The sequence below is a fragment of the Melopsittacus undulatus genome, chromosome 4 (assembly GCF_012275295.1).
Source record: "Melopsittacus undulatus isolate bMelUnd1 chromosome 4, bMelUnd1.mat.Z, whole genome shotgun sequence".
NCBI lineage: Eukaryota > Metazoa > Chordata > Aves > Psittaciformes > Psittaculidae > Melopsittacus > Melopsittacus undulatus.
The window spans coordinates 49,258,079-49,270,318 of record NC_047530.1 but is presented as its reverse complement, the minus strand read 5'-3'; the positions used below and the strand labels follow the sequence as shown (position 1 = coordinate 49,270,318).

Sequence of the window (12,240 nt, the reverse complement as noted above, 5' to 3'; positions counted from 1 at the left end):
ATATGCACCACAGTATGAATTGTTTTGAAAGAGTATAGGTTTTAAACAGGTACGAACAGCTTCTTATTGAAGCTGAAAGCATATGCCCTGAATTAAAGGTGCGCTCAGGCACATCATGCACAATAGAAGTTCATTTCACAGACTAGTGTCAATATCCTCCTCTCCCATTAAAAGTCTCTTCTGAAAAGAATGGCTCTATCCTTTTGGAACAATGTTCTACTGAACCAAAAGCCAAATCATTACCCACTGTCCTACCATAAATATCTATGGAAGGTTTTATTAAGCATATTAGTGCTGAACAACACCGTAACTGTACAACTAAATCATTCACTGTTGCTTGTGAAATATTTTTGAATCCCTGAATAAGAGAAATATCAGTTTATTATCTGATATAGGATATCAGCCTTGGTTTCCCCTGTTTTGCAGACTCATCTTCAGGTCACCTCCCCAGATGCTTATACTCTGCTTGAACTAGAGCATCTCTTTTTGAGTTCCTTGGCAATATTCTCCTTGCTCCAATTTCACTTCCTCAGCTGTGCATATCTTTATCCTTACATCTGGTTCTTGAAACAGGCCTGCCTAGAATATTTTATAAAATCTGAATGAAATTACCTTAATAGTGATGTTATTTTGAAAATGCCATATCTCTACAGAATGATACAGTTGAGTTTTCTTAATAGCTTGTGAACTCAATAGACAGAGAGCACTTCCTCCTTAGAAATGTGCAAAACAGATTAAACAATTCCAGTAACACTGGAACAAAGAACTAATTATTAATTGTAGAACTTTTGCACAGAACAAGATTGTTTTCCAGAGTTGTTTGAGGATTTTGTTATCATTTTTTGACACGTCATCAAAATCTACAGGCTTTAATACTAAAAATTTTCATTCACAGACCAGAATCTTTTCTGTAATGAGGAAAAAAACCAACACCAACCCAACCAAAAAAAGAGCTATTTAAACGATATTCCTACAGATAGGACATAAGAAAAAACTAATCTGTTCTGCACAAAATATGTTTCCTATAATCCCCCAGCAGACCTACAAACAGCAGCTAATAAAGCAGTTCCTAACTTTCCACTTGTTGATGTAGTTTTCTTCTCCATGAGGAGTTCAAGTCCACACTACCAGCAGAAAAGGCGAAAAACAAGTCAGAAGAAAAGAGACAACAGCATCCCTGCAGCCTTTACACTATTTCAGGTTTTCAACAATAAAAAGTCTTCTGAGAGCTAGAAAGTCACATTTGAGTCCCATATGGAGGTCAGAGACAAAACAGTTCTTTCTAAAAGAAATGAGCAATTAAAATTTAGAGATTTGATTAACTTCACACAAAGAAATTTTCCAAAGAAGCACATCTGCCATCTCCACTGTGCTGGTGGACTGAGATACTGCGAGTGCTAGAAGCACCGTCAGAACAAGGACCTAGAGATCCTGAGGGTCTAGAGCTCAGCCCCCAAGCTGTTAAGTCCGAAGTCACTGAAGAGGTTCTGGTGACAAGCAGATGTTTCAAACCGTAGGGGTCCTGCATGAATAACCATCCCATTTTCATGGATGAAAATATGGGTCCAAGAGCATATTGCTCTTATCACAGTGCTCTTCTCTCGGATAAGCACCTCCAAGTCTCGGCTGAGGACTTTTCTTGAGCACTGAAGCAGGTAACAGTGTCAGCCAATTGACACCAAAATGAAAGCAATGGAAAGGATAGAGATATAAATATGAAAGGAAAAAAAATTCTTCTTGGATATTGATGAGCACATATTATGAATGGGATCAAGGTAACTCAAAAACACTACAACCAAACAGAACAACAATTCCCAGGGGAAACTTGTATCCAGAGTTAAAATGCTTGTACCTGTAGCCACTTCAAGCTGACTTGTTTTGCCAAGCTGAACTCTCTACCACAGAGCCAGTCTGATTTCAGAAATGCTTAACACAAAATAAGTTATACCCACATATAAATAACAGAAATATTTTTTTTGCAAGAAATATTCAAAATCCCAAACCTCTGCAAAACATAACAACAGAGTTGCACATATCTTCTGGTTATGATGGCACGACAATCCACTCTGAATTGGCTCCCATGGTAACCACAACATTAAGGTCCCCAGAGAGCCATCTCACACACAAAGATTGGAAGGGATGTGTCCGTAGCTTTCCAGTTGAAAAGACAGAACACAAACTTGATCCAATGCAGAAAGACTCTTCACAACAGTACCCTCCTTTCAGCTAACAGGATTTAGAAATACACAATTTCTTTCCCTTAGGAATGGAATTCAGCACTCATGTCATCTCCAAGAGTAGAACATGCACTTCTTTTTAGGAACTAACCCTTGCTACGCTCTTACACGGCTACTATTCTAATACAGCCTGTTACACATGTACTTACATCATTTCACGAGCAGCTTTTTGTTCCTCAGCAAGACCCTGCTTTACAATTTCTATAGTTGGGTTGGTATAAGCCCAGGGAAGCCAAGAAACAAAGCTCTGCACATTTTTCAGTCAACTGGAGATCCAGCTGCTCTAAAGAAACACTATGCTGTGTGTCCTGCAGCCCACAAAAAGTCCTCTCCCCTCTTTTCTTTGCCATACAGATGACTCCAACACTCCTGAAAGCACTCATCTCTCATTAAACTCCCCTTTCCAATGGCTTGCCTCTTCTCAGGTTCAGCTCCCTCACTAATTGTCTTTTCCTAAGTGGCAGGTTTAAGCTGCTGCAGGATGACACAACACCATGCTCCCACAGTGCACACTGATTCAGGAGCAAGGGAATGACATACATCTCTCCTACTTCATCAGCTTGAGAAGATGACTAAGGTAATGACTAGGCTGCAAGCAATGAGGCAACACTTGCTGTTCCACCAGACCACTGCGCTGCTCACTGCCACACACACTGTGCCTTTCTCATTTCCACCTGCTAGCAACTGCACTTCATGAAGGACTTGGTCTAAAAAGAACTCCAAGATCCCCAAGAAACGGAGCTGATTTTAAAACACCTTACTTACATGATGAGTATCTTTCTGACCTCTAGCTTGCTGTGAGGTACACACTGAGACAGGCATCACAGATTTTTAATGCAAAAAGATCTCTCTGCATAAGGAACATCTATAGTCCTTTTCGCGAAAAATCCCTTAAAATTCAGATAAACAGCTGTAGAAGAGGCACTTTCACAACATCCCACTGACAGATGCAATTCCATTAGTGTCCCTACTTTCCAGCCCACTGTAATTTATTATGGTCTCATAATTTGCAAACTCAGACTTTAGCAAGACAGAAAGAGGCAGGAAAGTAGTTTGAGTGAGACCTATAACAATGAGAAGTGTTTTTCATTAGAAAGATCATGAAGCAATGATTCACTCTTTGCCCCAAAAGAGGTTATATATCTTAGCAAATCAAACCCTTTTGTTCATCTTCCAAACATATTTTGGCTGAGATTACAAATTCTAGAAAAGAGGCAGGAAATAGCAAATTAATTATAGTACAATTAAAATGAGTAGCCTAGAAATTCCTACAGCTTTTACGCAAGTCTTCTGTTGAATATAATGGCTGCTTGCCTATTCATTTCTAAAGCTGTTCTGCTTAATGTTTAGAGAATTACTTGTAGATAAAAACAATCTATTATCTAATGAATCACAGAATGGTTTGGGTTGCAAAGGACCTTAAGATCATTCAGTTCCAACCCCCCTGCCATGGGCAGGGACACCTCACACTAAACCATATCACCCAAGGCTCTGTCCAACCTGGGCTTGAATACCGCCAGGGATGGAGCATTCACCACTTCTTTGGGCAATCTCTTCCTGTGTCACATCACACTGACAGTAAAGAATTTCTTCCTTATATCCAATCTAAACTTCCCCTGTTTAAGTTTCAGTCCATTACCCCTTGTCCTATCACTACAGTCCCTAATGAAGAGCCCCTCCCCAGCATCCTTACAGACCCCCTTCAGATACTGGAAGGCTGCTATGAGGTCTCCAGGCAGCCTTCTCTTCTCCAGGCTGAACACCCCAATTTTGCCAGCCTGTCTTCATACAGGAGGTGCTCCAGTCCCCTGATCAATCTCATGGCCCTCCTCTGGACTTGCTCCAACAGCTCCAAGATTACTTACAAACACTACCCTTCCTTTGGGAAAGTATTTTCAAGTAGATGAGCTAGATAAATTTACACAAGCAACAGGTATTTTTGATTCAGTTTCTCAGAAGTGAGAAAAGGAAGAAAAATAAAAATTCCTGCCCATTTGGCAGACTACAGGGCTCTTTCTGTCTCCCTCTCTCTAAATGATGACATAGCAATACACACAAAGTGAATTCAAGTCCTAAATGTATCAGCTATTTTACATCTGGTTCCTGTTATTTTAACCTCAGAAGCAAACTTGAAAGACAAAAAAAAAAAAACAAAAACAAAACCACCACCAAAACTATTTCTGCTGATTGCTTATAGTTTCCTATAGTTTTCTTTCTTTGTTCTATCAGCCAGGTTATGTAGAGGATATTACCCCAAAACAACAAAGAATTTAAGAACAGGAATATTTCCAGTGAAGGCAAAGCTCTAATGCATCAAAATTCCTTTTTTGAGTTCATCAGCTCCTACTTTATACCATAATTTCTCTGCTGAAATACTCTTCCAGTTTCATTATTATGTCTGTTGTAATAGTAATAAGTCAGACAGAGAGCACATACACCAACTTGGGAGTCCAGTTCTACCTTCCTAGAGGCAGCTTCTCATACATCAACTATCAGATTCTTCTTCCTCTAAACTTTTGCCACAGCTGTTAACAATTGACACTGGGCCAGTTGCCTCTGAAAGAGTGAGCAGTGCACAGTGCACAAGCAACATCCTGTCTGCCTCAGGGATAACCAGAAAACTCGCACTACAACACTTGTATAAAAACAGCCAGTCTGCAGCTGCTCTCTGTCCTTGGTAAAGTCATGATTGCCCAAAGCAGACCTATCATCAGGTACGACAGGAGCAGGCTCTCCTCAGTTAGATGGCAGCAGCCCTACTCATTTCACTGGGATGTGCACTTTTAAATCAGAGCAGCATGCAACTTCATATGACCACAGACTTACCCGATGCAGCTAGAGAGCAAGATCTGCAAGCAAGTTAATGGGTTTACAAGAACATGTTAGCCACTAAAATAAACACTGCTCAAGGAAATTCCTACTGCTTCATTTGTCATGTCTTGTATTGTCTGACAGAAGATCACAAGAATTAGGAAGAAATGGCATTAGCAATGCAACATTCAAGAACTCATGAGAAATACACAGTAAGACAGGAGGGTTGTTCCTGCTTCTTTGCTGTGTTTCATACCGGCTGTCAGTACTTCTACAGACTCTGCTCTATTGTACTCTTGATCCATTCCACACCAGTTAACCAGCAGGCAGGCCAGGAAACATCACCTCTGAAACGGAAAGAGGTAGGGGTGGGAGGAAATCCTACAAACTCCCCTGACACCTTCTTTCCCAAAGTCATATTTCAATACCTCCACACCAGCTTCTGCTTCTTGCTCTCCTTCTTCAAAAAGCAAAACCAAAAATAAGCATTACCTCTGCCTGGGGGTGTCAAGGAAATAAACAATCTCAGAGCTCAAGAGAAGCAAAACACAGCCTCGCTTTGAGCTTCCTGTAGTCAATCCTATAGGAAAGGGACCATAGCTAACACTACATAGTTGCTGCTACTACTAGAGCCCAGATCCCTTTTACCAGATCTTGACAAGAGACGCATCACACTCAGACATGAGAGTGGCAGGTTCTAGGTACCAGTGCAAGCCACCACAAAGCTCTGCTTTTGGCTATCCAAAGCAGAGAGCCTCCTTTCCTTCACTGCACCTCACTCCTGCTCCCAGAAACTCTCTTTTACATGGCTGTTTGCATTCCTGTTTTATTAAAATTAACATCTTTCCCAGAACTAAACTCCACAAAAAGGGCCTTGGTAAAGAAATAGCTATTAGCATGGGACAACCTGATGGGCTGGAGAAATACATCTCACCCATGGAGAATCTTCCAAAGCCAAACTGCAAGTTCACCAGTCAAACAGCAACACAGATATCCCAAAGCTAACAAGTATCTGCCTCTTATAGGCTCCCCTACATTTTCCTGTTACAAAATTGTACAGTGTTTTCCCACAAGGGAAAGGAAGAAGAATCCAGAAACTGAAGGAACATATTAGTGAATAAATAAATAAATGCAGTGAGTTTTGTTGAACAACTGATGCAGAATTCATGCATTGGTGATGGAATAACAAGGAACCAAAATATATCAGTGCTCTTCAGAAAGCAGGAAGACAGCACTTATCCTCTTTATTCCAGCTTGTTCATTTAATCTTAGGCAAACAGGAACTTCAGACATTTTTCAAACATTTCATAAAGTAATAACATATCTAGGTAAGGAAGCTGGTTTACAATAAATGACAAAAACAACAAACAGCCTGGACTTCCTAGCAAAAAGACTGAACTATGAAAGTAAGGGGGCCAGGGCAGAACAAGAAATAGGATGTCTCATACTGCAAATTAACACTACTGCATATTTAATATAGCATGAGATTTTTATTTGTAAACCCATAAGATTCTGAAAGCCTTACCATCCTCCTGCTTTCCTCCCTTCCTAATCGTCCCCACTGTGATGCAAAGGGGAAGATGGCACCCTACAACACCCCATCATCTCCTAGAAAGGCTGTATTTCCTTTTCCAGAGTGACTCTATCCCAATTCTAAAATAATATGCCCTGAAGTTTATTAGGCTCTTCCTATCCCAAAACCAAAGCAAAATCCCACACTTTACTAAAGCAAAGAGTAACAAAGATTCCTTTATCTTAAAGTCTGTACCCCTGCATGTCCCATAAGGCTGGCAAGGGAGCAAGCAGACAGTCTAATCCTGGTGAGAGTTCTGAATGAGAAAATGTTTCCCCTCCCTTCTGTGCAAAACCACCATCTAAAATTACTCATCATTACCACAGCAGAAACAAAACAAAGTTAAAATGCTGACAAAGATGTTGCTTGAGAGCTTCAAGCAACTGCAGCCTCAGACCTATTCCTTACAGCCAGGACTGTATTTTCAAAAGGGGAAGAAGGGGGGAAGTCACACCACACATTCACAGAACATGGTCTGAAGGAGAGGCCAAACTTTGAGTCACCTTTGTCCAAAACAGACAATGACACTCACATCTATTAGGTTTCTTGTGCTAGCACCAGTGCACTGAAGTCAGTTCTTTCACAAGGCTAAAGGACACAAGAAGAGTAGTCGGGTAGTAAAGTAGGACCTCCATCTTCTGACAAAATTGATTACAATTGGCTGACAGAGTCAAACATCATCAGCATGGCGTGACTGTCTACAGGTGCCTGACAACCTCACACACAGCAAAATCATGTAAGCTCTTTTTTTCAAGTGTATTTTCCTAAGGAAACATGGGAGAGAAAGACGTTTTCACTGGCACTTCAAGAAAAAACAGTTTAATCTGGCACCCTCCACAAGTACTCAATTGGTTTCCAACCCAAGAACAGAAGAGAACAAATTAATTGACCATCAAAGTCTTAGAACATGTCTGGTACTGTGCCATCAAATAGAAATGAGGGGAATCACGCTACAAACAGCACTGCTACAGGCATCCAAAGTCCTCCTCTGCCAACACTTGTCCCACAGGATGCTGTTGGTTCTTATCAAAAGAGCCAACATAGTAATTGCAAGACAGACAGTGGATTTGAATGCATGTACCAAGAGAATTTCCTGCAGTCAAAATCCACACACAAAACCAGTGAGCTGACATACAGATATACAAATACATACCAGACTACTAGTGGTCTAGCCTACACAAACATAAACCAGAGCACAAATTCAGTTCTTCAACATGCTAAACAGAAGTGGATGGACAAAAGCCACCAAAAGGCTGCATTCTGAAATCCAACTTTACACAGAAGGTTAATCAGGATGGAGGAAAGAACATTTTCACTTCCGTGTGTGCAATATTCCCCGATGGTTCAGTCATTACAGCAAGAAGCCTTTAAAGACAGATCTGCCTTGGAAGCTGAACACTTCAGAGAGCAAAATTAACTCGGTGGTTAGCTTCCCTACACAAAGAATTATATTAGACAATTATCTACAGACGTCAAAAATCAGGCCAACATTTCAGGGCCACAAGGGGAATAATGCAGTGATTGCCAAGGAAAAAACCAAACAATGGCTAGGTGTTCATATTTGTTTGAGTCATTACACAGTGGCTTTCATAATGAATACTAATTTTGAGTTCTGCTTTACAAGGCATATTCCTAAAAGGAACTTATTTTCTAATTATGAGCTCCAGTGACCATGCACATTAAACAATGAAAACAAACGGCAGTAGATATTAACGTTGTGACAGTCCCATTATCTCTCAAGCAATACATGAAGATAAAGCTGTTAGCCATCCTCAGAGGCAAAATTTACTTGAAATGTCACTTCTATCCACATTCCTACAGCTGTCAGTTTACTTTCCCTCTATCCATACCAAAAAGAGGCAAGTACAGAAAACTGAATTAAAGATTAAAAATCTTACTTACCAAGAATATCTATAGTTTAGAGATCACATACTTGAAGTGTTCTTGCTAGCTTTTGGAAAGCAAAAGCCTGAAACAATCACCCTTCAAAGAGATTGGGAAGCAACTGGAATTTTTTCTTTCATGATGTTGAACTTCTATGGGATTTCTGGCTCACGGTCCTCCTTTGAAATGCAGGGGCAGCAAAGACTTGCTGCTCTAGATTATGCATTCTTCCAGCACATGAGGCATTGCTATTTTGCCACAAAGCATTTAAGGCATCTAACAGTCCTTCATCACCTCCCTAAAAGCTTTCATTGGCAAACATAGCAGTACTGTATTTCTCAGCTGAACAGCTTTAAGTATCTTCCAGATGTCACCTCAAGGCCCAGCTGAGTCCAACAAGCAAAAGCAGAACTTTGATGCTCAAGAGCCCCAGCATACACAGCTTCCTAGACAAGATTTTATTTTGTGTTTTACTAGATGCACTAAGCAGGAATGAGAAGAGGCATGATAGTTCCCAAAGAGATTCACTTACAGCTTCAGGCTTACAAGTGAATTTCAAAGCCAAATTATATTACCAAGAGCAAGAAAACACCACCTGATTCAGAACTGGCAGGAAAGTAAAAGGTGCAACCTATGGTAAAGTTAAAACACCCCCTTGTAAAACAAAACCATGCTGTGATAGTGTTGGGCCTGCTGCATTACTGTTCTCCCAGCATCGCAAGTGATTCCAAACAGACATAAGCCCATGAATGGAACAAAAGCCCAGAAGTCTCAGAAGTAAAACCTACTATTTTACCAGTAGCTTAACCAACAGGTACTTCCTAATGCAGCTTTCAGCTTGAACATGCAGTAACTTGCACAACACCACTGTCGCAGAACTGAAACCAAAACATAAAAAAATAGCTATAGGACTGCACAGAGGAATCACAGGCTTTTTCCCAGGACAACACCTGGAAGACACACATAGACAATATAGGAGTTATGTTTGGAAGATACTCAAGTTATCCCCATACAGTGCAAGTAAGAGACTTGCACAAACTAGTCATTTCAGTTTGTGCAGCAGGACTGCTCAGTTGCTTCTCAATATCCCCAGTGTTGAAGACTAACGTCTAGCAAGTCTTCTAGTGATCACACAGAACAGATTTTCAAGGGCAATAGCATGTGATGAAGGAACATTCAGAGATAAGACTGTGTAAGACTTTTTGCCTTCTATGCACTATTGTGCCTTCTTGCTAGGGTAAAGGATGCAAGCTGGCCCTCAACATAGTCAGAATTCCTGATCAAAGACACAGATAGCAGTAATACAGGTAAGACATTTAAACACAGGATTCCTGTGCTGATTCATATTAAAGCTAGGACAAGGAATGACACATGTCCTATAAAGCACATTTCAAAAATTTTAAACAAGACATCCAACTTTCATTTCTTGCAATAAAAAAAAAAAATTTAATTGAAATTTTTTTATATCCCTATTGTAGTTCATAACAAAAGCAAATTCCCATAAGAAAAATGCTTTATACACTTCCAGTGTGTGAATCAAGAAAGATTTGTATGTATTAGACTGACTCAGAGGTGAGTTCAACTAATGCCAATCACATGAAAACTTAACCATAGGATCTACTCATTACACAATAGCAGTGACTGACATCATGCAGCAAGAAAAACATTTTGACCTATCATATGACACTTCCAACATATACAGATTTCTTTTTCTGTGTAAGAACATAAGCGTAACTTAGCAACAGCTAGAGTCCGTACTCTTTCACATGCATCTGACCCCAACAAAGCACATATTTTGTCCTAAACTGTAACAGGATTTTCCTGAAGAAAGTAGTAAAAGAGCAGTGCTCCCAAGAAAATTACGAATGACACAAATATGAAGATATTAAAATGGAGGAATATATTCCAGTAAATTGAAGAGTTTGACAATTTAGTTTCTAATCTAATGTTCTCTTGGTGCTCAATATATCCAAAACCTCGCTTAGCTCCTGGCACTTCGTTTAGAGTCCAGGGTTGCAAACCTGCTTTTTGTCTTGTTTCTTCCACTCAGGATCCTGAGCTCCATCTCATAACCACTGCAGCCAAGGTTGTATCCAGCCAACATATCCCCAGCCTTCCCTCTTTTTATGTATGCAAGCAGAATGTCTTCCCCTTTTGCTCTGCACGCTGCTGGTTCACCCCACTTGCTTTCCCCTCACCTAGCCCCTTGCATGCACATCTCAGACTGAGCACCACTAGCATTACCCAAGTTATTCCCAAGCTGTCTAAACGCTGCCCAATAGGAACAAATCTGTAAAGCAAGTAAGTTGTTCCCAAGGGCCCCCATCATCATTAGCATTTTGGGATGGGGTACGATGAACTAGACTATGAGTATTATGTGTGTTCCTTGAACACTGCTTACAGTTTAGTTTTATCCAAAAAGGAATAAAATACACACTCTTAAGCCACTCCATTATTCAAATTTCAGTGCAGTAAGGTGGAACAAGAGAATTAGCTTCAAAAAATGCACTCAATGCAAGTTAACTGTCCAACATTGATAAGCAAACAGAAACCCACAGTTTAATTAGAACCATAGAATCATAGAATAGTTAGGGTTGGAAAGGACCTTAAGATCATCTAGTTCCAACCCCCCTGCCATGGGCAGGGACACCTCACACTAAACCATATCACCCAAGGCTTCATCCAATCTGGCCCTGAACACCTCCAAGGATGGAGCATTCACAACTTCCTTGGGCAGCCCATTCCAGTACCTCACCACCATCACAGTAAAGAATTTCTTCCTCATATCCAATCTAAACCTCTGCTAAGTTTCAACCCGTTACCCCTTGTCCTATCACTACAGTCCCTAATGAAGAGTCCATACCCAGCATCCCTGTAGGCCCCCTTCAGATACTGGAAGGCTGCTATGAGGTCTCCGCACACCCTTCTCTTCTCCAGGATGAACAGCCCCAACTGTCTTCATATGGGAGGTGCTCCAGTCCCCTGATCATCCTCCTGGCCTCCTCTGGACTTGTTTCAACAGATCCATGTCCTTTTTATGTTGAGGACACCAGAACTGCACACAGTACTCCAAGTGAGGTCTCATGAGGGCAGAGCAGAGGGGCAGGATCACCTCCTTCACACCATATTTGCTGCAAAGGGCCAGTACCACACACTTGGAAGCTGCAAGGTGCTCTGCAGAAAGCAATGTGGGCCCAACCTGAACCCAAGGAAATCTTGTCCTAATTCCCAGAAGTATTTTTTCAAAGCCCAAAAAACACAGAAGATTTGGCATCTCTTCCAAAATGCTTGTTTGAAAGTGCCTGAAAGAAATTATACCACGTAGTATATTTTAATTGTTCCAACTCATGGCATCTGAATTATTTTCACAGAAGTACCTGGTTTTGAAACACATTAAAGGGACACAAACAAATTAGAAATAAGAAGGTGCATTAAGTGGAAGTCAGGCTGAATAAAGATAAATCTTTGGCCACTAGTGCAGTGTTTTACTTGCAGCATTAGGCAACACTTCAGCAAGCATAAAGATGTATATGCTAATATACAGTGTCCTGTTCTCTAACCAGATATATTGCTTAGGTTCTTTACAGGAAATTCTGCCAAAGGGCTTTAAGGTAAATGCTGTGTTTTCCGTGTGCATTCAGACTAGACAAATACTAACATTAATGTACACTTTCCTAACTGTGCAAAGTTTAAGGTTTGTACAAAAAGTATTTTCATATACATATCTGGGGCACA

The 12,240-nt window shown here is 40.6% G+C and overlaps 1 protein-coding gene across 3 annotated transcripts in view; it reads right to left on the bottom strand.

Annotated features, from left to right (window-relative positions):
• TSPAN4 (tetraspanin 4) overlaps nt 1–12,240 on the bottom strand; it is a 459,690-nt gene that overhangs the window by 426,439 nt on the left and 21,011 nt on the right. Inside the window, exon 1 of one of the 3 annotated variants that reach the window (XM_031049023.2) lies at nt 8,524–8,624. The exons of the other annotated variants lie outside the window; for them this stretch is intronic. The gene's annotated coding sequence lies outside the window, so the exon portion shown is untranslated. Of the gene's footprint in view, nt 1–8,523; nt 8,625–12,240 lie in introns of those variants that run through there. 3 annotated transcript variants of the gene reach the window in all.